Source organism: Rhea pennata, chromosome 3 (assembly GCF_028389875.1).
Source record: "Rhea pennata isolate bPtePen1 chromosome 3, bPtePen1.pri, whole genome shotgun sequence".
Lineage (NCBI taxonomy): Eukaryota > Metazoa > Chordata > Aves > Rheiformes > Rheidae > Rhea > Rhea pennata.
This window is the reverse complement of record NC_084665.1, coordinates 29411146-29437562: the sequence shown is the minus strand read 5'-3', so window position 1 is coordinate 29437562 and position 26417 is coordinate 29411146. Positions and strand designations below refer to the sequence as shown.

Genomic DNA, 26417 nt, shown 5'->3' with positions numbered 1-26417 from the left:
TTTTGCTGGTGATGTGCTTGTCAAAGCTGGGTGCGCTACAGAACCTATGTCTGTGTGTCATACATAATAGTTTTATCCCCCCTTAAACTGTGACAGCTGAATCTGACAGTGGTGGTGAAATGGAACCTTAGTAAAATAACATTTATGATATTTAGGATCATTAATTTTTCTGATGATGGATGCATGTCCAACGCTTTGAAGATGGAAAGATCTGCAAAAGTGCAAACTATTATTTTATCTGGAAGTGTGTTTTGTGGCATCTCAAGACATACTTATATTTCTGATTTCTTTTTTGTGCAGATGCAGGAATTCTCAGGAATTTTCAGCAATCTGGGAATAATTTCTTTGTGAGAAGAAGGTTTCCATTCTACCAAGAAAAAAGGCTACATGGAAATCATGAAACACTAGAGCAGAAAGTACCATTGTTTGACAGCACTGTGGCCTATGGAAGATGGATACCAGAATGAGGATTTGCCTCCAAATTTTATAAGCTTCTAAAAAATCAAATGATGAGAAACAAATGTGAAAAGTTCACAAAACTAGTGATTACTTAAAAAAAAATTCTTAAAGCCTTATTGCTTTTAGCAAGCTTCTTGCAAGAAGGACATTAATTATCTGGAACACCATCGTTTAACAGGTACTGGTACTCCCAGTATTACTGAATTGCCACCTGGATTAGTGTTGTGCTTCTCAATTACTAACAATGAAATTATCAGCCACTGGAACAAATTATGAAGGGGAACAGTGAGCTTTACATTTCTTGAAGTCTTAAAACTATGAGTGGATGATGTGCTTCAGCAAACAATGGAGAGACAGCTGGGTGAAATTACATGATTGTACTAAAGAGCAGGGAACATGAGATGTTCTTTGTGATCCTTGCGGGCCTGAAGTTTTATAGATCTATAACTTAACAAATACTATTACAAAGGCTCCTTAGAAATAGTGTTGACATAACAACAATCAGAATCTAGTGCCTGATTTCGGATAGATTATACCAAAGTATTTCAAAAAATTACAGGCTGTAGTACTGCTTCTATGTGGTGCTGTCACTACAAGGTCACGTTACTATGATGAAGAGTTACTCTGTACCTTCTTAATTTTACAATATTGGACTTCCTTTTCAGAGGACCAAAGGGACCTTTCCTCTTCCCCAAGAGCTCATTGTATTTCAGTTCATGACAGAATTTATAACCAAGTAAGCATGCATGCTGCTGCTTTCCTGCCTGATGTATTGCAGTCATTGGAAACTGAAATGAGTATACTAATGAAATAAAAAACAGTTTCCATAGAGGAAATTCTAAGGTACTTATCATTAATGGAGACTATTTCTAAGATAAATTTTAGTTTTAATTTTATTCTGCTTGTAGGGGGTTATCTGACAAACTGCTTAAAAGAGAAGCTTAAAAGAAGATCTTTTCCCACAGTCAGTCTTCCAGTTGAGAACAGCTGAACCATTTTTTCCCCAGCTTTCCAGTGATTTGGTGCATTGGTCACTATGGAGATTTAAATCCAGTGGGGCAAAGGGAAGGCTATACTGACTGAACACCTCGACTTGAAAAGAAATAGTTCTGCAACTTGGACGTGTATTTTTCTTGCTACAAAGACAGAAGGAATTAAATTACAGCACCTTAGAGGAAGGACTGTGCCATTTCATGATGGCTCACAAATACTGTATTTACAAATCCATTTAATTGTTTCTCAGATAAAAAAAAAAAAAATGTGTATAGGCTACATTATAAAGGGCTTTGAACATACATATAGCATTTACTGTTATAATTAATCACCACAGTGGAGATAAAAGGTATTATTTCTTCAATATAGTCAAAAAATCTCACTGAACATAGGAAAAAAATTAGTCCTGTGCCAGCGTGACTTCCACTCAAAGAGGTGGTTTTGGCAACACAACTGTGACACTTGGGATGTATTGTTTTTCATGCTCCTGACTAATGTTAAGAGATCTGGAAAAAAATCATGATAATGCTTTTCAGTTACCTCAGGGGAAGCCTCTAAGCTGCTGATGGATGGATATGCATAATTCTGAGGCAGATTTTTAGTTTTTACATGGTAGTCAATGGCTAGTTACCTTTCTTTGTATGAATCTCTAGAACTCACTTTGTAGATCACCTTTTTAAAATATGTGCATTGTGCATAAATAAATATCTAATCTGTCCCTGAGCTTGAGGGCTGTCTGCAAGATGTGCTTTAGCCAGATCCATAGTGTGCATTGTACAGATATAAGGCACTGAGCATAGTACAAGGGCACCCAGAGGAAATTTGGTGGCCTGTCATATATGGAAATTCAGATTGCTTTTCAAGTAGTCCTTTCTGGCCTTAAGTTCACTGACTTCATGACCTGTGCTGATTCTAGTGAGCTCAAGCTTCTCTTACTGCTGTGTTTGTGCTTCCAGAAAAGATGACTGGAAAAGCTGGACGATGAGAAAGGGTAGTTGCCTCTGACTGCTTTTAAGCCTTTCACACGTATTACCATTTAAAAAACATCAGCTACATTGTCATAGTAGTCTCAGCATCAGCAGTGACTAATCTGCATGCCATGCAAAGGCCATAACAAAATTTAGGTGTATGTATTTAGTATTTTGAATTCATTAATCAGTAGAATTTTGGGATGACTTAGCTGAAGGAATTTCTTAGTTTATTGTCTTAAAGACTGCATGTCTTGTTGTCTTTTAAAAGTTTTTATAATTTAAATTAAAAAAAAGGAAAATATGAGATTTTAGATGTTTCAAAGGTTGCAGGTCTAAACTATGTTCCCATTCCTCAAAGTAGTTACCAAAAGTCATTTATGAACTGCAGTGCAAGGGAACTGGGAAGAGCTTGAACTGCTAATATGTTCCCTTTGTTGTGTGGATATACAGAAAACAGTTTTCTTGTCCTACCAGGATCACCAGCAATTTTGAAATTTTAGGCCTGGCATGGACTGAGTGAATATATGAGTGACTTGAGAAACAAACTTGTTTCATTTTAACAATGACCTTTCTTTTTTAACCTTTTAGTATAAACTAAATGAAGTTTCAACAGGAGAAGATTCTTTTAGCTGCAGAAACAAGACTTTTTGTTCTGAGAATGTTGAAACTGCACATTTCTAGAATTTCAAAACCTTTCTTACAAATTTGGTTGAGGACAGGATGCTCTTCTGGGAATAATGTCAGTTTTGATGTATTTTCAGTTGCAGCCATCATTCTTCTTCCATATGAAACCCCTGTTTTCACTCCCATTTCTAAACTGAGGCTTTCAATACTTTCCAGAGGTTTAAGATATGACTGCCTCAATTATCTTATTGATATATTAGGGTGAGGCAGAGGTTTCAGGCCTATTTCTTTGCCCACTGGTCCAATAAGGCCACAGTGAAAGTTTTGTGACAGTCTAAAGGATTCTTCTTCCCCGACAAGTACTTGAGATTGTAATAGTTCTGTGCTTTGTATTTCTACATTTCACATATGATTTCATCTCAATTACTAGGTCACGGTCTGTAAACAAGTAGATATGAGTTACAGGTATGATAGGAATTAATTTCATAACACACTGAGCCCATTTATCCTTTACATCTATCTGGAAGGATGATAATTTACTATAACTAATGACCGTGGTTGTGCTGATGGGACAAAATCAGATACCTTAAATGAAGGGTTATTAATGAACTCTGTTTTAAGAAGTCTGGATGACTTTGTACCTGGAAAAGGACACTAGACTTTTCTGTGTTTGATGGCAATACATATATATCTGCATTACTTCAGAGGCAAGTGCCTTTCTGGTTAGACTGAGTGGACAATCATTCCTATTCTTCTAGGAAGAAATCAAGGCACAAATTGCCCTACAGTCAGGGGAACTGTACTGCAGGCTGAAGATGGAGAACACACCAGCAGTGAAACTGAAGCAGCGATGCTCACTGGGTAAGTTTTGCCCAACTATTGCCCAATTCTAGTGTGAGAAAAGAATCACAGCTGAAGTGTTCAGAGCTCTGAAAAGAAGGATTGATTCTTAGTTATTGAATAAGAGCATAATCCTGGTTTTGATTTCAACAGGCTCTTTTTCCAAGTGGAAATGTATGTAATATCTACCAATTAGTAAATAATAGTTATCTTATGTATGAATAATATATTGATATTTTAAAAAACCATAAACCTGCAGTTTGAGAATATTTTAGTGTGTTTTATTTTTAAAAATTGCATATTACTCAGCTATATTTCCACAGGCATTGTTAATAAGTACAGTGTTAGAGTATTAGAGCCCTAAGGGTACTGCCAGACCCAAACGTGCCTGAGATGGGCCTCCCCCCACCCCAGTCCCAGCCCACATTTCAGCCCAGCCCGGGAATGTAAGTCCTTACCCCATGGTGCTGCAGTGGTGCCAGCTCCAGCCCCGCCACAGCCCTGCTCTTGCCTGGTCGGGGTGCTGGTCCGTGGATGGCTGCCTGACCCAATGTCAGCTCATCCTGATGAAAGTAAATATTGGAAATTAGCTATCATCTTATTTATTCTCTAGTGTATTCCCTTGAAGTAAGTGATTCTGTGGTGTGTTGTATAACAATAGTGCAGCTAGGCTAGAAGTGTAATTTTCAATCACTAGTTTTCTGAATTTAAGCACAAGTTCATAGCTTTATAGTTCTGAAAATAACTTTATTCTTTGATCTCAGATTTAATTGAGAAAGAACTGCAGATATTAGCTTTACATAATAGCTTATATCATAAGTTTTCATTGAAAAATGGTGAGAGTCTTGGGGAAGATGAATGACTTTTTAATGAGCCTTCCAGCACAGTATTCAATCAGTGCAGTAATTTTTAATATGGTTTATCCTGAAGCCTAGATGGTACTTAAGGATAGACTTAAAGATATATATGCATGCATGGACTTTCTCATTTTTTCCCTTTTTTCTGATGCGAGATTATGACATGGTAACAAATAGTCTGAGGTCTATCTGAAAACTGATTAGCACTGTCTCTGGGATTAAGAGATCATCATTGCCAGACATCCAAAGGCAAATACATTTTCTCCATTTTAAGGTGTCTGCATACACTGCATATTATCAGGAACACTCCTCTGAGCAAGAGGAATTAGCACTGTGCTCTACAAAGACATCAGCATGATTCTCTCATCTTGCAGAAGGATGGTGCTTTATTATGTATCTTTTTCCAAGAAATAGCTTTGAAAGAAGCATCCCCTTATCCTCCTAGCCTTAGAAACCAGAGATCTTATTCCTTTCTTGTGTTTAGACTGCCTTAGCAGTAAAGCACAGGAAAGCAGCTCACAGGGTGTCCCACTAGCCAAATACATTACCAAAATTAAATGCCCTACATAGTATATTAGCCTTCATAAAACAGGGTATGCGGGTTTTATCCCTTGCTGTCTGTGCTAACCAGTGGCACTCTTTTTGCTATTCAATTCATTCTGTATTGTTTCAAATTCTAAATTTGAAGCATAACCTCAGTGTTATTTTTGGACTGACAAAACACTAGTGCATTGTGGAAGATCAACAGAAAGATTTTGGCAGTGGAGTAGGGAGCAATGGGGGCTTGTGGTGCTGGCATTTGCCCTGGGGATCTAGGAAGCAGTAGAGGCCTGTTATGAGTGAAAGGTGTCCCACTGCTTGCTCTTGGCAGAAGCAGTTTGCAGTTGAAGGCAGAGGAAGTTTGGTTTCTGTGCACCTCTTTTGCACCTTGGAAGTGGCTGGCTGCTTCTTCATTGTGAAACTGAAAACAAAGAACATCAGCTTGTGGCTCTGCTGCTAAAATAATTTGTTTTTAATGGCAATTCTTTTTTCTTTGAATCCTTATAATAATTTGATTTCATTGATCGCAAGCTTGGAACATCTGTGAACTCAGGCAAATTTCAGAAACTTCTATCTGACTTCTGTTTTAATATATTTTCATGACTATAGGATAAGTACTTCTCCATAAAAAGAAGAATAATGCTTCTTGTGTACAGTTATATGGCAGTTAAGAAAAGCAATTATGTGGAAGTTAATGGTAATGGCAGTTAACTGTATTATCTACTTGGCCTGTTTACAGCTGATATATGGCAGCATCTTGAACCCACAGCTGCATAAAATAAGGGAGTTGTAGGCATTATAGTACACAGAGACCTGTTGAAAACAGTATTGCCTCTGAAATTCAAATGATCTCTCAAGAGTCTAGTCCTAGTACCTAAATTATGACTTCGATCATATTAATGTCTACTGAATTCAGACTATCCATTAGTTTGCAGGTAGTTTTTTGGTGTTGGAACCCTTGCTTACTGGAATAATTAAGTAGTATATTAAATATTGTATAAATACTGATGCATGGAAGTTGTCAGTAGACAATATGCATCCTCAAAATTGAGAATACGATTAAATGACTTCATGTATGAAGAAGGCATATAATATTTGTAATGTTGATTTAAGCACTGGCCAGATGTAGGCAGTGCTAGTAAGTAGTGTGAATAGTTAGATTTTATTAGATTTTAATTCTTTGTTAGGATGAAACAGAAGCGCTGGATTCTGAATGATTGATTTTGATTGTGCAGTCACTACTGATTGTATTCACTAAGAAATAATGCTCCTGACTGGTGAAAAATAGAGATACTATTTCAGACATTTGATCATGCTTTTGTTTACATACTATAAGCTGAACAGTAGCCAATTCTGTTGTCAGGAAATCTTTCCCAGCCCTGGCATTGCAGCTTCTGTACAGAATCACAGAATTACAGAATGGTTGAGGTTGGAAGGGACCTCTGGGGATCATCTAGCCCAACCCCCCTGCTCAAGCAGGGTCAGTTAGAGCATGTTGCACAGGATCGTGTCCAGGTGGGTTTTGAATATCTCCAGAGAAGGAGACTCCACAACCTCTCTGGGCAACCTGTTCCAGTGCTCCATCACTCTCACAGGGAAGTTTTTCCTTATATTCACGTGGAACTTTCTGTGGTTCAGTTTGTGCCTGTTGCCTCTTGTCTTGCCACTGAGCACCACTGAAAAGAGTCTGGCCCCATCCCCTTGACACCCTCCCTTAAGATATTTGTATGCATGGATAAGATCCTCTCTCAGTCTTCTCCAGGCTAACCAGGCCAATCTCTTGCAGCCTTTCCTCATGTGGGAGATGCTCCAGACCCCTATCATCGTCATAGCCCTACACTGGACTCTCTCCAGTAGTTCCATGTCTCTCTCATACTGGAGAGCCCAGAACTGGACACAGTACTCAAGATGAGGCCTCACCAGATCTGAGTAGGGAGGGAGGATCACCTCCCTCAACCTACTGACAACACTTTTCCTGGTACACCCCAGGATACCACTGCCCTTCTTAGCTACGAGGGCACATTGCTGACTCATGGTCAACTTGTTGTCCACCAGGACTCCCAGGTCCTTCTCTGCAGAGCTGCTTTCCAGCCGGTCAGCCTCCAACCTGTACTGGTGCATTGGGGTCATTCCTCCCTAGGTGCAGGACTCTGCACTTGCCCTTGTTGAATCTCAAGAGGTTCCTCTCCGCCCAGCTCTCCAGCCTGTCCAGGTCTTTCTGAATGGCAGCACAGCCCTCAGGTGTATCAGCCACTCCTCCCAGCTTGGTATCATCAGCAAACTCACTGAGGAGGCACTCTATCCCTTCTTCCGAGTCACTGATGAAGAAGTTGAACAAGACTGGCCACAGTACTGAGCCCTGGGGAACTTCACTAACTACACGCCTCCAAGTAGACTCTGCACCACTGAGCGCAACCCTCTGAGCTCTGCCTTTTGGCCAGTTCTCAATCCATCTCACTGTCCACTCAGCTTACCTAGGAGAATGTCCTGGAAGACAGTGTTGAAAGCCTTGCTGAAGTCAAGATATACAACATCCACTGCTCTCCACTCATCTACCAGTCATTCCATCATAGAAGCCTACCAGGTTCATTAAGCACGATTTCACCTTGGTGAATCCCTCCTGACTACTCCTGATCACCTTCTTTTCCTCCACATGCTTAGAAATGACATCCAGGACATCACCTTTCCAGGGATGATGGTGAGGCCGACCAACCTGTAATTTACTGGGTCCTCGTTCTTGCCCTTTTTGAAGCCTGGAGTGACATTGGCTTTCTTCCAGTCATAGAATCAGTAAGGTTGGAAGGGACCTCTGGAGATCATCTAGTCCAACCCCCCTGCTCAGCAGTGTCATCTACAGCATGTTAGACAGGTTTGCATCCAGGCAGGCTTTGAGTATCTCCAGAGAAGGAGACTCCATTACCTTTCTGGGCAACCTGTTCCAGTGCTCTGTCACTCTCACAGGAAAGAAATTCCCCCACACGTTCAGGCAGAACTTCGTGTGGATCAGTTTTTGCCCGTTGCCTCTAGTTCTTTCACATGGGACAACTGAAAAGAGTTTGTCCCCGTCCCATTGACACCCTCTCTTCAGGTACTTGTACACATTGATAAGATCCCCCCTCAGTCTTCTCTTCCCCAGGCTGAACAGGCCCAGCTCTTACAGCCGTTCCTCATAGAGCAGGTGCTCCAGCCATCTGATCATCTTCGTAGCCCTATGCTGGACTCTCTCCAGTGGCTCCATGTCTCTCCTGTAGTGGGGAGCCCAGAACTGGACATAGTACTTGAGATAAGGCCTCCCCAGGGCTGAGTAGAGGTGCAGGATCACTTCCCTCAGCCTGCTGGCAACACTCTTTCTAATGCACCCCAGGAGACCATTGGCCTTCCTGGCCATAAGGGCAGAAATCTCCTTAGGCACTTCTGTTCTCCTTGACGTTTCAAAGATGATCGAGAGTGGCCTAGCAATAAGATCTACCAGCTCCCTCAGCACTCATGGGTGCAACCCAGCAGAGCCCATGGATGTGTGGATGTCAGGTTTGTCTAAATGATCTCTAACCTGCTCCTTCTCAACCAAGAGGAAGTCTTCCTTTCTCCAGACTTTTTCTGTCATCCCCAGGCTCTGGGATTCCTGAGGGCTGGCTTTAGCAGTAAAGACTGAAACAAAGAAGGCATTCAGTAACTCTGCCTTCTCTGGATCCTTTGTATCTTTGTATCTCTCTATCCTATCCTTCCAGACCCAGCTCAGAATGATTTTTGAAACTGTTGTTATTCAAACAAAAATATCTAGTACTATAATAGGTTGGTGCTGACCTGGCTTCATCATATCTCAGCTCCTGTTTTCAGCTTAAATTCCTACAGGGCCAGTTCCAGAGTTTAACTGAAAGAAGGTGTTGTTTGTAATAGAGCTATGCAAAGTAGCATTTCTATTCTGGATTTAAGAGATGTTAGTTTTATGCATATTTTGGAAAATTGTTAATTCCAATAATATGGAAAATTGAATTGACTCCTCTTCCCCCTCACTTAAGCCAGAAATTTGACAGATGTGTATGGAACAGGCTGAAGACATTTTGGAGCTGGGTATTTAAGCTACATAGCATGGATGTGATTGTTTAGTAAGTATTCTCTTTTTTCGTTTCATTACATGAGGTTTTGCTTTTCTTGGACTGTACAGATCCTTATAAAAATGTAACAGACTACTATTCTGAATATGCCAAATCAGAAACAGATGGATCTCTTTAAAGAATATTCTATCAGTAATAATAATGAGATCTCATGTCTATGGACCAGGCACCTCCTTTTCCTCATGCTAGCTTTCTTGACCTGAATAAAGAGGCTCTTTGAGCAATGACTAGCACATGGGAAAGGAGAAACAGGAGGTTATGGTGGCTATGAAATAAAAACACAGCATTTTTTTCTCTTTTCACAGTGTATTTTTAATGAGCTATATCTTTGGCTGTTATGCATAAGTTCTTCTATGACTGACACAGAAATTTAGAAGGCTTGAGCCTGTTGCCAGTGTCTCCTTCACACCACACTTAAACTGGCGTTAAACTGACTCCGTTATGTCAGTAGAGTTCCTCCAACATATCTGTGAGCCTCCTTGGTTAATACCAAGTAGAGATATGCTCATGTGACAATGCAAGAACCTTTTAAATTAAGAAAATTCTGGTTGGTGTGGCATACAATAGGGTGTGCGTAATACTCCTTAGACACCAACTTGAACATTTTAGACTAGTGCTTAACTTCAGGTTTTATAATACCTTTTTGCCTTTGCTGAAATGACCTTGCTGTGCTTTTCTGCTCTCTTGCTTGGTGACACCTTTTTCAATAAAGAAATCCTAGAAGTTTGAGTGACTAACAACTATGTGGTTGAGCATTCTCTACTTCTTCATGAACTTTAGCTTCACACCACAATTAACATATCTGTGCTAACATATCTGTGACTTAACTGTTGTGCTAAAAGTGAGCCAGCAAAAGCACCTTCAGAAATAGCCAGAGTATGCCCTTTTGAACTTACTAGACCTCATGAATGCACTTAGTATGTCAGACCTTGAGCTGCTTGAGAGACAGCGTGTGACATGGATTGTGTGATTCTTGTAGCTACCCTGATTGCTGAAATATTCCTTTATTGCTGATATTTTCTTTTACTTGGAGTATTTCCAAAGTTTAATGGGTGGGAGTTACAGTTCTTGTTTATTGATGAAATGATAACTTAACCTAGATAAAAATCATATACACTGTTGTTTTAATAAACAAAATAAGGTTTACATTTAAAAAGGAAATACAACACTGTAAACATCCTATTGTTCTGGTCTAGGAATTTTTCTAAAATTGTGCCTGGCTTAGGTATTTGCCTTCCAAAATAGAATTTTTACAAAAGTCTGCAAGTTCTGTAATACTTTTTCCAGAATCTGTGGAGTGAGCCGAAGTCTGTGGTCAAGTGGGCATCCTAGTTACAACTTTTTCTTAAGCATCTACTGCATTAGGCTTTAAGTCACACAGGGCTTTCTCTTCCTGCGTCAAGCCTGTTGAGCGTTTAATTTTCAACCTCAGCCTAAGTCCAAGGAAAACACCAGAAAATGAATCCAATCTTTAGCTGTTGATGTCCATGAGTCTTGGATGTCTATGATGTCTGTATGCCTTTTTATCCCAGATTATGTTCTGATTCAACCTGTTCGAAATGATCAGGAATAAATTATTTTCTCTGATTTTAAAAGAAGCTGAAAGCATAGGGAAAGAACTTACATTTTCAAATTTTAACCCTATTTCTTTAGAACAGTGATTGTATTTTGGTACTCATTGAAGTCTTGTTAGGCTATCCTATTTAGATTTTCTCACTTTTTTTTGTGCTAATGCATCTTAGAATTATTTTTAACTAAAAAACAAAAATATACATCCAGTCTTCTTCTGTAGAGAAGTGGTTATTACCACTCCTCTCAAATAATAATAATAACACTTGTTGTGAAAAAAGGTAGAAATCAGAATAGAGATACATGGGAGCGCCATTGCCCACAGTACTGGGCATAACTATCTGGAAGTACTGGACTGGGATGCTCACGTTCAGTGACCATTTGTCATCAATGCTTATTGTAAATCTGGCTTATTGTAAATGTTAAATGTTAAAATGAATAAGTGCCCTTGCTGCTTTCTGACCTGTCAGAGGACTCTGGATGTAAGTTACCTTTCTAGAGAAGGAGAGGTTAGATTAGGTAGCCAGACCTGGGGGGGAAATGAGTCATGCTACCTTCATAAAGAGATCTGTGCAAAGAATCAGGCCACTGACGCTACAGGAACCTGGTGCCATCATCTGTGCTTAGACCTGCCACAGTTGCAACTATTACAGTCTACTCCAAGCTTTCTGCTCACAAAGACAAAATATGGCAAACTCTTGAGCTTCCAGCATCCCTAGGATTCTCCCAAAAGGCTTAGAGAGTGTTAATCAGGGAAATCAAGATGGGTTCCCCATAAGAGAAATATTTTTTCCTCCTTCAGAGTTGGAGGAGCTAAAGTCCCAGCCCAGCAACTGCTCTGTTTATTTTTTACATTACAAAAGCTCAGCTTTGGTAATGGTGCTAGCTATGCCCCAGAATGGAGGTGTGTGTTGGGATGGCAAACAGAGCAGAAATACTTGCCATATTTTGAAAGGAAGGGAAGGGTACACATGGAAGATTGCCTGAATATCTACTGTTTAAAATCCTCTTTCTTTCCAAAACACCAAGAATTCTGGTAGTACAAATTAATTTGTGTTTAAAAATCTGTCTGGGACACATTCAAAATAATTTGTCTTTGAAGTAGGTCAGGACTGGTCCAAAAATTGAGTTCCTGCTTGGAGATGTTTGAGATTTCAGAATATAGGTAGTTTATTTTTGTCTTGAGTTAGAACAGAAAGTCAAAAGTGTTTGCAGAAAAAAAAGAAACGTTTCTTTTTGATAATATCTGATCAAATATAAGAAAACAAAAGTCTTTTTAGAGAAGAAATGCTGGATATTTGATGATGACAGTATTAATGACCTTTGAGAAGGCACTATAAATCCAGAGCAATTCCAACATTGTTATTAGTGGTGAATAGGTTTGTTTAAATAGCATTTAAAGCTTATTAATGAAACACAATCTTTTGGATGTTTAGAAATGTCTTAATATATTATTATGCTTAGAGCTTACAGTTATTACACTTACAGCTGACCTGTTGCTCATTTAGTTTGGACTGAGAAGCTGTTCTTGCAGTCTATCAGATTTGCTTGGATGGAAGAAAGGCTGGCAAAGCAGCATTGATGATCATTGTTTTCAGCAAAGAGGCACCAATAATGTTCATGTAGATGCAAAGCATTAGGCCTTTGCTTCTGAAATGGTGTTGCTTACCAAAACAATCCACTGTCAATTGTAACCAAAAGAATTCTAGTTCAATGTCTCTGAACAATGCTGGTATATTTTTCGCAAAGAACAATGCTGGCCACACTTCTCCATGAGGTGGTCATTAGTAGTCTGATTAGCCTTGTTCTGTAATATGACTTTCCAGCCAAAACCTTCCCCTCAATCCCCCTTTGTAAAAACTATGCTAAAAGTCTGTAAGGAACAATAATGTTTTCCAATGCTTTAGCTAGCACGCTTCTGTTCTTTGGTCGTGTCTGTACAGTAAGGGCAAATTTGCAAAGTGATGAACATCCTCATCCCCCACTAAGTTCAAGAAAAAGTACAATTAGTCTTTAAAATCTCTTTCTAAGAACTTTCCATTCAGAATCATCAAGATGACTTTATCAAAGTGCTGTCTTTCAGTAATGAGAACATGGGGTTGTATAATTCCATGCCATGCTGGTATGCAAATGCCCAAATGATTCTGTAGTTCTATGAAATTTGCTGTATGTAAGGTCTAATGTATAATCTAACGGGCATTTTTGGTTTTAAAAGCAGGACATACATTCAGCTCCAGAAGCAAAGAGGCTTGATACGACAGCAAATATTTGTTAGTGAGATATATCTCACTGAGTTTCAGTAGTGCCTGGTAAAAGATGTGTTCCTTTACTTTTTAAATTCGGGACTGATGAGCATGAGTTATTCCCTCTGCAACCCAACTTTGTGTTTCCAAAGAGGAAACCCAGGAAGAGACAAGACAAACACATTCTGCAGGTTGTGCAGTGCACTAGCTTTGAGGCTTCCCTCCTTTCAGTCCATATTATAGACATACTAGCCTTCTGAGAGGTAGACCTTAGAATTATAGGAAGTTTCGTAGCATTTACAGCACACTTATATGTCTCTCCAGGTTTGCAGAAGATGGAGCTTTCTGCCAGTGGTGGATAATAAAACATAGGTATGGATCAGTTATACCTGACATATTTAATCATGCCACATGAAAATTCATACAGTAAATTTCATTGCATGCGGTTGTCATTCAGCAACAGTTTTCATTCAAAAGCTGGCAGTTCCTGACTACTAATAGTCTGTGGACAAGTTTTTATATAGGAGCTGGGTGACAGTCTGTAAAAAGGTGGCTGCCCAGATTGTCTACAAATGAATGATGTGCAAAGACCAGTGGTAGCCTAGCAGAAGCCATCTTCCCCTAACTGTTTCAGAGGAACTGAAAATATGCATGTCTCCACTCTGTCAATTGTAGACTAGTGAGGTTTCCTATTAACAGGAGTGTATTTTTCTCCATTGATCCATGAGTCATTGCAAAACAGTTTTACTTTTTCTGCATCTATCCTTCAGTGATGGCTGATAGGATTGAATACATAATGTCTGAACTTCATCAGCTTGATTGTGGTTACAGAAAGTTGTGCAGAGCAGATAGGCCCTTCTAGACGGCCTCACACAGATCACAGAAATGAGTGAGCTGTATCTTTCTTAAGATACTTGGAGAGCTCACCTACTCTTTTTTTCTATACCCGTGGTGCAGGTATAACCTCTAGGATCATGGTGGAGTGGGCATTTTGCAGCTAAAATCAAGATGGCAACTGCTAGCTGTAATGCTTGCTACAGCATTGTATTTCTCCCCCAGGACTTTTGTTATGTGTTTTAACCTGCTCAGAAAGTGCCTGCTGTTGGCAGAAAATTGAGAATGGCAGATATCAAAGATCACCTGTGTGATCTCACAACTTTGTGAGTGGGCTAGCCGGACTGTAAAATCAGGGATGTCCAAGCTGTGAGGGAAGCCTTGCTGAGGTTTTTTACACAGAGCTCTTGATTATTACTGTAAATATGCTACACTTATTTTTCTTGAAAGAATTAAATACACAGTCTTTATGAACTAAGGCTTTCCAAAAGGCTCATTTTAACCTGAGTTTTCCTAATTCCCCTTCCTGGCCTTTTAAAGAGTGTTTGGCCTTCTTCTTTCCCATAAATGAATAATAATTATAATAATAAACTAGGTACTAGAAGCAGCCAAAAACCACTCGTATTTTGTTTTATATGGTAATTCTCTCTTTCTTTGGAAAGCTGCAGGCTGAAGACCTAAGGCTGAGCGCTGCAGAGAGGACCAGGTTTAGGCCAAATGATGGTATTGTACACCACCATCTTACATACAATTTCATAGGTAGCATGCTGCTGTATGCTAGGAATTCATACTGCTGTAATGACATACATTTTGTGTGAGTTTTCCTGACCAAGGCTGAGAAGCTATCTTCTCCATGAGATTTAAGAGGCTTATATCTGCTCAAATCCCACAGAGTGGAAGATGATGACTGCCTTCCTTGATAATGAGAAAAGCTTGCAACTCCTGATAACCCATCTTACAGAACTCACTTTAGTGCCAGTGTCTTACTCATGTGGCCTGTGTTGGCAGTCACACACAGTTACTTGAAGTGAAAAGCTAGGAGGGCAGGCAGGGATGTCTGTTTTTGTGGTTTAGAACCTGAGTTTTGGCTTTCTGCAAAGTTAGATTATTAGTATAAACTTTTGAATCTGCTAGGTTTGTATTACATTGAAAACTTGTAACCATCAGGTAGTGAAAGACCGTGGGCTGGTGAGGTTTAGCTGTGGTGCTCTATGGAGCAGGTGAACTAGGGAGCGGACTAAGTACTATTAGACTGGTTACAGGTGGGTTGAGGTCACAACTATCTATGGAGCATCAGTGGGGTTGAGGGGCTGCCAGTGGGCAGGCCAAGTCCATGACTAAAACCCCAACCATTAAAAGAGAGTGGTATAAACAGTCACAACTCAGTAAGCCGGTCCCTTTCCTTGTTTCTGCCAGGACTGACTACTCTGACTCATCCAGATTGTAATGAGTGCTCCTTCCCCCTTTGTGTCTGAGTTGCCCTTTATATTTGTAGAGATGCACAGAGGTCCTGGCTATTAGAAACTGTGGTCTCTCCTGCACCCTGGATATATATCCTGTTTCTTGTCTGGAAACTATATCTGTCCTTGAATATCTATCATGCCAGCCTGCTTCCTGCAGGTGCCCATAAGAGATTTATATGCCCACATGCATGACCAAGCTCCAAATAGGTTAAGGCATGATTTTGTTTTTGCTCTTGTCCTTACTTTCTTATATGCAACCTTCAGTACCTGTGGTTTGGTCCTGTGATGGCCCAGGGCCTGGACGGTCCACATGGCATATATAGCATATATATGGCACATACAACAATGCAGCTCTGAGCCAAATCCTTGATCCAAAGGAAGAGAAGGGATTACTCTCTCTGGGATTGCTCTCACAGTGAGACAAGGTCAGGCAAGCCATGGGCACACATTTTTGTAGAGAATGGCCTGTTCCAGCCGGAAATGTCAGGTGCCTGCTCAGCTAAAATCCTTTGAACACCACAGCTGTGGCCCTAATAGTGGTCACAGAGAAGATGCCATAAATATGGCCATAAATAAGCTAAGGAGTAGAAGAATACTGTAGAAGCTGTTGTCTGTTTTGTAGGATTTGGACTCTGTAGGTAGCCACAGGTGGTAGCAGCACTCGCTTCTTGTGTCCAGTAAAAGACAACATTTCTTACTTTGCAGAGAATAGAAGGAGGAGGGCCTTGAGCTTGCTTACAAAGGAACCAGGACATCCAGAAACATTGTTCCCAAACCATTCAAGACTGGAGAAGGGGAGGGAAGGCCTCCAGCTGGGTGCAAAGTCCATTCAGAGCACAGGAGATTGTGAGTTTTTTTCCAGAAGAAATGGATGCTCTGACTTACTCTGAGATTTAGGCTGAGTTAAGTTTGGTATGCTAGAGACAGCCTTTGGTCTGCATTATGGATCAGTGACCTCTTTTAGGTGATTTTGCTCAAGTTTCTGCCATGTTATGAACCAGAAACAATGATGTTATTTATGTGCGAACATGTCTCTCATACAGATCTTTTCAGCAGCCCATGAGCTTGTCAATCTGGACAGAGGTAACTGCTGTGATGTCAAAAAGGGACAGCTTTATTAGGTTCTGTTAAAATGGGAAAGGATTTTTTTTCCCCCAGCCAATTAGTATTTAAGGGGGAAAAAAAGCAGAAACCATGTCTTCCTCAAGCACATCATGTACTTCTTATTAAGGACAATGTGTGTGCTGAGTGTCACATTTCAAACTTCAGCTGTTTTTGCTGTTGTCCTATTCAAAAACAAGTACGGTTAGAATTTCACTACAATGGGAAAAGTGTGTGTGTGTATATTTGTTCCCCACTGTTCCATAGCACAAAAACTGTTGGCAATTTGCTTCCATTTTAGCAAGATACATTGGTGTTTTGTTTTGTTTTTACCCTAAAGCATAAAAATATCAGCTTCAAATGAGGCTAAACATGCAAAAGCAAGAAGCTAAAGCAGAAATTATTTTCCATCTCTAACTAGTGTTGCTAATATTACTGTGATAGATGGCTGAATTCTTCGGGTAAAGATCCTGAAGCACACAAAATTAAAGGTATAGTTAGTGCATATATTCCTGGAGGTTCAGCTGAGATCAGGCTGTTACTTGATGTAGGATGTTGCTTCTGTAAGTAGCTTTGTGGCTTCTCTGTTCCACTAAAGGAATATTTCTGTAGCTGAATGTGAGGCTTTTAGGTCTCTCTTAGATTATCCCAACCACATTATGTAGGGTGAAAGGGTTAGTGTATATGTCTAATTTGACAAGATAAATGAAGTGAAGGAACCAGTCTTTATTGTTAAGATAGGTAAATGAGGTGAAGAAGACATATGCCAAAGATCAGCTAGATTAAAGATAAGAACTGAGGCCATGTCTTACAATTCCCTTAGTGATAAGAGAAAGTATTTCTGTTTGGTTACGGTATTTATAATTTACTGGTACCAAACTAATACAGGTAGTGTGCCATACTGAACTGACGTCTGTGAAGTTCTTTTGGAATTCCCCTCTTTGCTCCCCTGTCTATTTGGAGCAAAATGTATTTTCACTAACAATGATCCTGCAGTGCCTTTGTACTATATGTACAGGAAGCTGAATGAGTGTCTGGGGACCTTTTAACTGGATCTATAAAAAGTCTGTGTCAATAAAATCCTGCCAGATCTATCCTTCAGTGCTGTGATTACAGAAGAGGAAAAAGAAAGGCATTGCTCAATGTGACTGCAATATTCCAATGGGTAATCTTCTCCCATGTGGTCATGTTTCCTTAGATAAGAAAAATTACCGCTTTGGTGTCAGTGGGGATGGGGTCACTGAATGGGAACAGGAGCATTCTCATTTTTTTCACAATGGACTGTTGTTTTGTATGTTTTCCTGACTGGGTAAACTACGTCCATGGTTACTGGGCAAAGTTTATTTCTGTAGGAAATAGGTAACCATGTTTGTGCAGTGGGGGTATCAGGACACACAGGATTTGAAAGGAAGGGTCCAGAGGTCATCAGCAGAAGGGATATGATGAGGAAATGCAATGAGATATATTGTGTGGATTCTGGCATGTACTTCATGGGATGCTTCCTTTCCAGTGCTGGTGAGCAGGAGAGGCAAATAGAAGCTCTTTGATAACACAGCAGCAGGGTGAATTCATTTCAGGGCCTTGTATAAAATGGTACATCTGATTTATGTCCATGGAGGAGTTGGCTTGAAGCTTTAATTACTTTCTTGGCTAAGTTCTGTTTCCCTTATGTGCACTCACACTATCAAAAGTGTTAATTGTTATATTTCACCAAAACTTGTTGCTCTTGCCACCCTATTTGTTCATCATATTCTCCTGAAGTACCGCTATAGAGTAACTTTATTTCATAGCTCTGATAAAAAATGTGTCCAGAACTACAAATGGCTTTATGAACGCCAACAGCATTCCTAAATTGTCATTTCTTGTTAAGTGACCAGTGGAATGCTGACAGGCTATAAACGTAGAGTTACTCTTACCAGATAATTTATGCCATTGCTGCACTGTTTGTATCCTGTGTTTCCACATTCATCTTGTTTCAGGAATATTTTGTGCTGTGACCTTGTGTAACATTATTACCTAGAGTCCCAATTAAGCTGTGACTGCAGCTTCTGCAAGTATGAGCTTGAAACTGAGTGCTGTGGAGAGTGAGAAGTGTTGCTCACAGCAGGCTAAAGACCTTGCTCAAAAGCCAGAATGAAAACTCAGGCAGTTGATTTCTACTGAGTGCTTTGCCACAGCAGTTACCCAGCCTAAGTTTAGGATCTAAGACAGACCCATACTAGATTCTGACTCACCATCTACTTGATTTACTGGATTTACTTTTGAATACTATGTAGATCTTGGAGAAAGTGATGGCTCTTTTCCCAAAAGGTTAACAGTCAGAAAAATGGCAGATAACAGTCAAAACAATGGCAGACAAACAGGGGCAAGGAAAACTGATGTTTTTATATCACTTTTGCAGGTTAGGAACAAATACATGGAGAGATTAAATTACTTAAGGAGGATCACACTAAAAAATGTGGACTACAGTTAAACTGAAATGTAAGGCCAGTGCCATAACAGTGATTTTTGTTTCACTGCTGATTTCTGCTTCTTATGTGCATGGGATGTGTCCATGTTTTAGTTAAACTTGGGTCATAACCAAATATTAACTGTAGAAATAGCTGTGGCAAATCCAGATGTGACTGTATCCCTGGATGCTTGTGACCGCACTTCTGAACCAGATGCTGCAATGGGATGCAAGGAAGTTCCTCACCTGCCTCAGTACAGAAGCCATCTGTCTGGCTAGGCAGGGAACTGGTGACCTAAGGGAAGCTGGCTGACTTTGTGGTGGAGCAAGTCAAAGATCACTCACCTAGACAATTTCCATTATAGTATAGACCATAATCTTGTATTATAAACTATTAAAATTTGTACTCATTACAAAACACACTAATACATGCCGTATATCCTCCAGAGATTCTCTGTTTTAGAGCTTTGAAGTCTCTCTAGTGGTAGATAGAAAGATGTGAAATTAGGCATTTCACTGTACTCATAGTAAAAGATGATTTTTGCATAGCTAATGTACATCTCTGAATTATGTAGCAGACTTTCTGTGTTACCTTTTCTCTCATCGGGTAGATATTCTTTGTATTGGGAAGCTGTAATGCAATCTGATACTTGACAGTTTTGTACTGCTACTCATACCTTGCCTCATACTTGCAGCATGTTTTTATACATCACAAGAGAGTCATTGGTCCTCATAGTGTGCCTGCGGTTGCCAAAGGCTGCAGTGAAATAGGGTGGAAGGTCTGGAATCAGAGTCATTTTTTGGTTCACGCAGTCTGTCTGAGGGAAGCAGACAGACTGGAGCTTCCATGCCAGTGCTCAGTCTTTTTCCTTGATTGACGCTTTTAAGGTAGTATCAGTTGAAGCTCTGTGGCCTGGGTGCGGGAGAATTTATGATGATCTGTATTACAGATTGTAGATTTGGTGCTAGTAAATAAAGGTGATTTAATACCATGTAGGAGCTCTGGTGAAAAGTGGGTCTGTGTTCCAGAGGTCCTGTCTGGATTAAGAAAATGTCATTTCTGCCTTAAGGGTTTACAGTCCATGAGTGGAGCATTAATTTATACTCTCCAGTATCAGGCATACACTACCATCATCTTTGTTGAGCTCTGAAGAAAGATATAAACAGTCAATATATTCACCTCACTTGCACTCAAAGGCCATAAGAGACAACAGGAAGTTAACTGCCTATTGATATAGTCTGGAGGACAAACACTCTTTCAGATTATGGTGTCCAGATTGTGTAACTGTCACCTAAGGAAACAGTGAAACTGAATGAGTCTCTGGAAGTGTCTGAAGGGGAAAAGAAAAAATAAACCCCAAAACAGAACTCTATTTTGATGCTTTTATTACAATATAAATGTCTTTCTAGTGGTGGCTGTCAGAGAAAGCATACCCTCAGGGCATATATGTAATTCTTCCATTAGGGCTTTGAGCATTAGTGTAAGATAATGTATGGTAGATGTAAGCAAGCCTGAAAAGTCTTAGCCTACGTCTTCAGGAAAGAATCAAGCAACTCACTGCTGGAATGCACCAGCCATGAACTGCCCCTTCTTCGTCCCAAATCACTTCTGCTCTGCCAGACGCAATGTGAGGGAGAACTGCTGCAGAAGCAGAGTTGAAGCTCTGTGGACTCAGTGCTCCTTGCTTATCCACTGTATAGATACAAAGCTTAAGGAGTGTGAAAACTTTCACAAGATCAGTGAGGAAAGGACATAGTCAACCAGACCTAGTGCTGTGACTAAGAGCACCAGAAACTTCCTAGGAAAACCCACATTCACCTGTTGTGGAATATTTTGCATTTAACTATTGTGAAGGCCTGATGTTTATCTTAGCATCAACCCTGAAATGTATATTGTTTTTCTTCCTCTGTCTTTAATACTGTATATATTAACATGTCATGACATCACGTTAACATCATGAACATATGATCCATTGTAATGGAGCATTTCTATTCTTTCTGTAAATGTTCAGTTCTTTCTCTCTTCTTAATTTTTTTAGAAAGAGGAAGGAGTATTGCGATTATATAATCTGATCTTCAGCAGTCGGCCACTGTGATCGAAGGAGCTGGAGCACTTGCCCTGCGAGGAGAAGCTGACAGAATTGGGCTCATTCAACCTGGAGAAGAGGTAGGTTCAGGGAGAAACTAACAACAGCCTCCTGGTACCTTTGGGGAGGTTACTGAGAAGATGGAGCCAGGATATGCACAGCTGTGCCTGGTGGGAGGATGAGAGGTAAGAAGCGTAAATTTTAAGAGAGGTGCAGACTTACAAGGTTATAAGAGAAGGGTTTTCTACCGTAAAACTGGATAAAGCCCTGAGCAGCCTCATCTGTCCTCACAGTTGCCCAACTTTGAGCAAGTGGCTGGACAAGAGACCTTCTCAGCCCCCTTCCAGCCTGAATTATCCTGTGATCCCATGACATCTTACACAGGAGAACTTCAGTATGTAATTTCTTGAGGGAGCCTATGCATTTTGTTTTAGCAGAATTGTACATCTTGTTGAAAGTAATTTAGCTTTGATTTAGGAGTTCTATCCTGTTGATAAGTACATTGTTAATTATGCTTGTGGTTTAAAAACTAGATAGCAGTTTAGCTCAAAACTTTTCATTCTAAAACTCACAGTAACAGCAAAAAAACCCTACCCCTTCTTTGCTTTTCATCTCTTTCTTCCTTCTCTCCAGAAAAAAAATCCCCATGTAGAATGCAAAAATCCCCTGATTGCTAAGCAAAATACCAATGTCTAGGACAATACATTTTGGTCCAGTGTTTGGTTCCATTTCGGTTTGTTTAGTTTACTTATCTTTAAACTAAGGGCACTATCTTTGGTTTTTATTCAAAGGATGTTCAGCTAAGTCACTGGGGCAAGTCCTGCAGAATAAAGGTGAATTATGGGCCACAAATAGCATATTATTTTTCAAACATACATTGGAATAGCAGCTAGAAATTCCTGTCATCTCATTCAGGGGTTAATATTGAAGAACAACCTACTGCTTGCATCTGCAAAAGTCAAAGAGACAAATATCTTTATAGTCTTAAAAATGCTGGATTATGTTTCAGAAACTGCAAGAGGGGAATAAATAGCAAGACAGTATTCCAAGATGTTTATTAAGAATATTCTGGGTTAAATCCATGCTAGAAAGTCAAGCACACTTTTTGTTTGGCTCTTGAAATAATCTAATACACGTGGCTCAGTTTTTATTTCATCATGTACAAGGTTGGGTATATTTTCAAGGGATGAGTGAGAAGCTAACATTTTGAGATTGTGGCTTATTTTTGGCATTTAACTGCAAGAGGAAATCACATTCACATGATATTTGGAAAAAGAATAGGGTTGTATCAATTTCATCAATTGTCAGTTCTGCCAGCTTTACTTGCATAACTCTTCAGCTAATGCCACCAGTATCTCAATATACCCATTCATTGGGTAAAGTAGGTTTTAATGCAAGTAATGGTGGCAGAACTAACTTAAGTTTAACTTCAGAAGTAACTTAAGTTTAACTTCTTTATCCCTACACCATGAACAAATGCTCATCTTCTGCCTCCTTTTCTTATTCTCTGTAGTATCTTATTTCAACCGTATTAAGGTACCATAGCAGTGAAACACAATTGCCAGTAAGGAATGCATTAATCTGACGTAGCTTATCTAAAAGTTGTAGTGATCTGAACCAGTTGCTTTGGCTACTTTTAAAATTGAGGCAAAGTAATAGGTGTCCCCTCAAAGTTGTTCATCCAGTCCTAGGAATGCCTAATTTAAAACAGTTGTCCAACTTTTAATGCTTAAGTGAGATGAAACCTGGTATAAATATGGCAGAATCTCATTCTCTGTTTGCAGAAGTGGTCATATTATATTTTTATATATTGTCCTTTCTAGGTGGCGGTAAAAGAGATGATGGTATTCTAGAATTCAAAAATAGTCTGTGAATCATTGTAGTACATTTTGTAGTCTAAGAAACCTATATTCTCTCAGCTATTAAAAATAATATTTTTTTTTGGCTAAAGTGGCAATCATCTGTTACAATTTGTATATTATGTAGCATATCCATTCCTGCTCAACAGCTTTCTGAGCAATTGTTTACTGTGCCACAAGGTAGGATGTAAGCCAGCAATATGAACTACATAAAACAACGATAGTGGGTACAAACCTATCAGTAGCACACCTTCAGCTCAAATATTTACTGTATGTAACGCTCTTGGTCCTGCAGTACACAAAGAACCTTTTGTCCAGATAGGCAATAGAAATCGTGGAGAATCACTTTGTATTTTCTGCAGAAAGCACTGAGATTAGCTAGAGCAGGAAAAAAAAGTCAAAAGTGTCAGTCCTGATCAGGCAAACATTCATTCAGAACAAAGATTTTGTTTTTTTGGCTGTATTTTTTGAAAAAGTATACAGCTTCACAGAAATAAGGAAAGATCCCAAACTGAGCTGTTGTCCTAAACACACTTCTACATCACTATTCCTGTTCTCTGTGCCATATATTTAAGGTGAAGCTGCTACCTACGGATTACTGAGCCCAGCAAAGACAAAGCAACATTAGGAGTGGTAGAGCTGTATAGTCAGAATGAGCCTGATGTGTTCTCAGTTCTAACATAGATCTGAGAACATGTCTGGGTCCAGAAAGGGTTAGTTATAAAATTTTGCAGTACTGACTTGATGAATGCACTATATTGGTGATATTAAGACTGAGGAAAAAAATTTTTTTTTTGTTTGTTTCCCCTAAAGATTTGTATTCTCAGTGGAAAATGTCTGGACCTTGCTCATTTGATGGTCAAGTGGCTGAGAGACACAAATAACTTGCCTTGAATGAGGTTTTCCTCACTTACTTTTTAACATCTCTCCAGCGAACTTAGTGCTTGGAACCAGGCAACCCTCCTTCTGTAGGCCCCCCATGTATGACAGATGGGACAGCCATGGGGTTCCTCAGTGATACACTGCTTGTGTTTCACTTGTTTCAATAACTTCAGTCCCCTCTGTTTTACACTGCCTGTAAGACCAGCTTTCAGCAGACCATGTTTGTTCTTCAGACATTTTAAATGGAACAATGCATTATTCATATGCCCTAATATGAATTCATGGCTCTTCCGCAAAGGAAATTACTTTTACCTAGTTCTAAGACTTCTCCCATTCAAGAAAATTAAACAAAGCACTCAAGAGATGGTTTTAATTGCCTACGACTCAGTTGAGAAACTTCTAAGAATGAGTTTCTTTCTGTAATGTAACTTGAGAGCTCATTCATTGAATGTAATTATGCTGTATGATGGATTTGGAAGTATAAGTGGAGAGCTAAATAAGATGGAGATGACAAAATAATGGTAATAAAAATAATAGTTCTGGGGTTATGTGATACTTCCTCACAGTGTACATCACCTGACACGCTCTCTGAATGCTAATGTAGCCTTGTAGCTTGCTCCTATAGCATATATTTAGCAAACTGCATACATTTTCTCTCTTCTGGACTCCAGCATACAAATGGCTCAGCTGCATGCTTTGAAGAGGTGGGAGTGAGAAGGCATTTCATCCTGACTGCAAAACTACATCCCATCCTTGAGGTCAGTGTGTTTCCCCTCAGATCTGTGAGGCTGCATGGTGGTTTGCACAGTGACAGAGGCTGGCCATACCACTGCTCTTTTCCTGCTCGGGGCCGTTGGAGTCCCTAAGAGCTGTAAAGGTTACTGGGTGCGGACCCACGTGAGCAACACCATAGTGACCCAGATAAGGCACCGAAGTTGCTAACCGCTAATGAAACCTCCATGACTTTCTCAATAGCTGTGTATTAGAAAAGGCATTTATAGATTCTTTAACACAGAACAAACACATTTTATCAGTCACATGAATGAATATGTTTGCCTGTCTAAATTGCTGTGTGGTTCCAAGTCTATTCCTGTTAATCTGTAACTAGCAGGCTGGCTGGAGAAAAGGCACTTTGCCACCTTCGTAAAGTGTTCACTGAGTTCAGCAGAGGAGGAGAATAGGCCATATGTTCTTAGACAGTAACTCCTGGAGATGACTGAAGTATAGCTTCAAAGAGAGAAGAACATTTGTGAACATGAGATATGTGGGGAGGAAGGGCTTATTGCTGGACATTTTCTTTATTGAGTGCTAAGTTTTGCTGTAACATAAGAAACCAGATTACATGTGCTTTCCAGACTCCCTGGTTTTGTCTAGTAAGATGAATCCAGCCTTTCCCACTTTTCTGTTTCTCTTTTCCCACTCTCTTCCAGATGTGCGGGCCTGCATAAAACAGCAGGATTCCAATTACAGTGATACTTTCCCATTCACTATTCATCCATTTTTTTCTTGATGTGAAAATGAAATGTGACCCAAAATAACCCATTTGGGGAGGGTTCTACCATTACGCACATGTGATTTATTTTTTCCAGAATGTTTTTTTAATTTTATCGTTTTTTTCAAGTGCTAAAACAAAACAAAATCCACAAACAGGAAGGAAAAAAAATGGATATATACAGGAGACTCTATTCAAACTAATGGCATCTGAGGACAGGAATTATCTTCTAGATGGAACAAATGAGCAAGACACCAATACATCATGATTACTAATTAATAAAAACAATATCAAGAGCCATTATGATGACACTCAGAAAAATGACTACTGCAAACAATACTAGCATTCTTGTTAAGAGGATAGGGATGAATAATAAAAAATATAAAGAGCAAAACTTCTGACACTAAGTCCTGGAGCAAAAATATCGTTTGCTTCAATATCAGCTTTCTAGAATCACAGAAACATAGAACTGCACAGAATAACTGAAAAAAAAGAGTAGATGCTGTGATATTTATTTCATTTTTGATACTGGCTAGGGGATTATAATGCTGTTCTATTTTTGTTTTCCAGGCAATGGGTCAGAGCAAAAAGAGGACAATTCCTTTATGTTGTGCATTTTTTACATGAGAGTTGGGCTGTGTGGTGTTTTAGAGGTTAAACAAACACTCTCTCGAGACAAGCTGGAGTGTAAGCCATACCTTAAGGTTCTCTCAGGTCCTGTGACCTTTCTGTAAAGAGAGCAGTTTTAAAAAAGCAACACAATGCTTTAGATGGAGCCATGATAGTTTGAGCCTGGGAGAAGGATGAATGGAGATATGAGGACTTTGAAAGAAAAGCTAAAAAAAGACCTGAGAGAAGAGAGAAAGAGCCTGATTAGCCAGTGGTCAGTTACCTCCAGAAGAATTTAATTGATCATTTAAAATCAATTTGAAGATAGCATGGCTTGCTTTCTTCTTACAAACTCTAAACAATGCTTTCTTATTAACAGTCTGCTGAAGAGAAAATGTTAATAACACTTATTGTAAAGCAGTCAGGGAGG

The 26417-nt window shown here is 39.6% G+C and overlaps 1 long non-coding RNA gene across 1 annotated transcript; it reads left to right on the top strand.

Annotated features, from left to right (window-relative positions):
- Window positions 1-375: 375 nt before the first annotated feature.
- On the top strand, window positions 376-26065 carry LOC134139185 (uncharacterized). Its single transcript, XR_009958085.1, has 5 exons — window positions 376-637; window positions 3806-3908; window positions 21098-21225; window positions 24558-24644; window positions 25949-26065. It is a non-coding gene; the product is annotated as an uncharacterized LOC134139185 (long non-coding RNA).
- The last annotated feature ends 352 nt before the right edge of the window (window positions 26066-26417 follow it).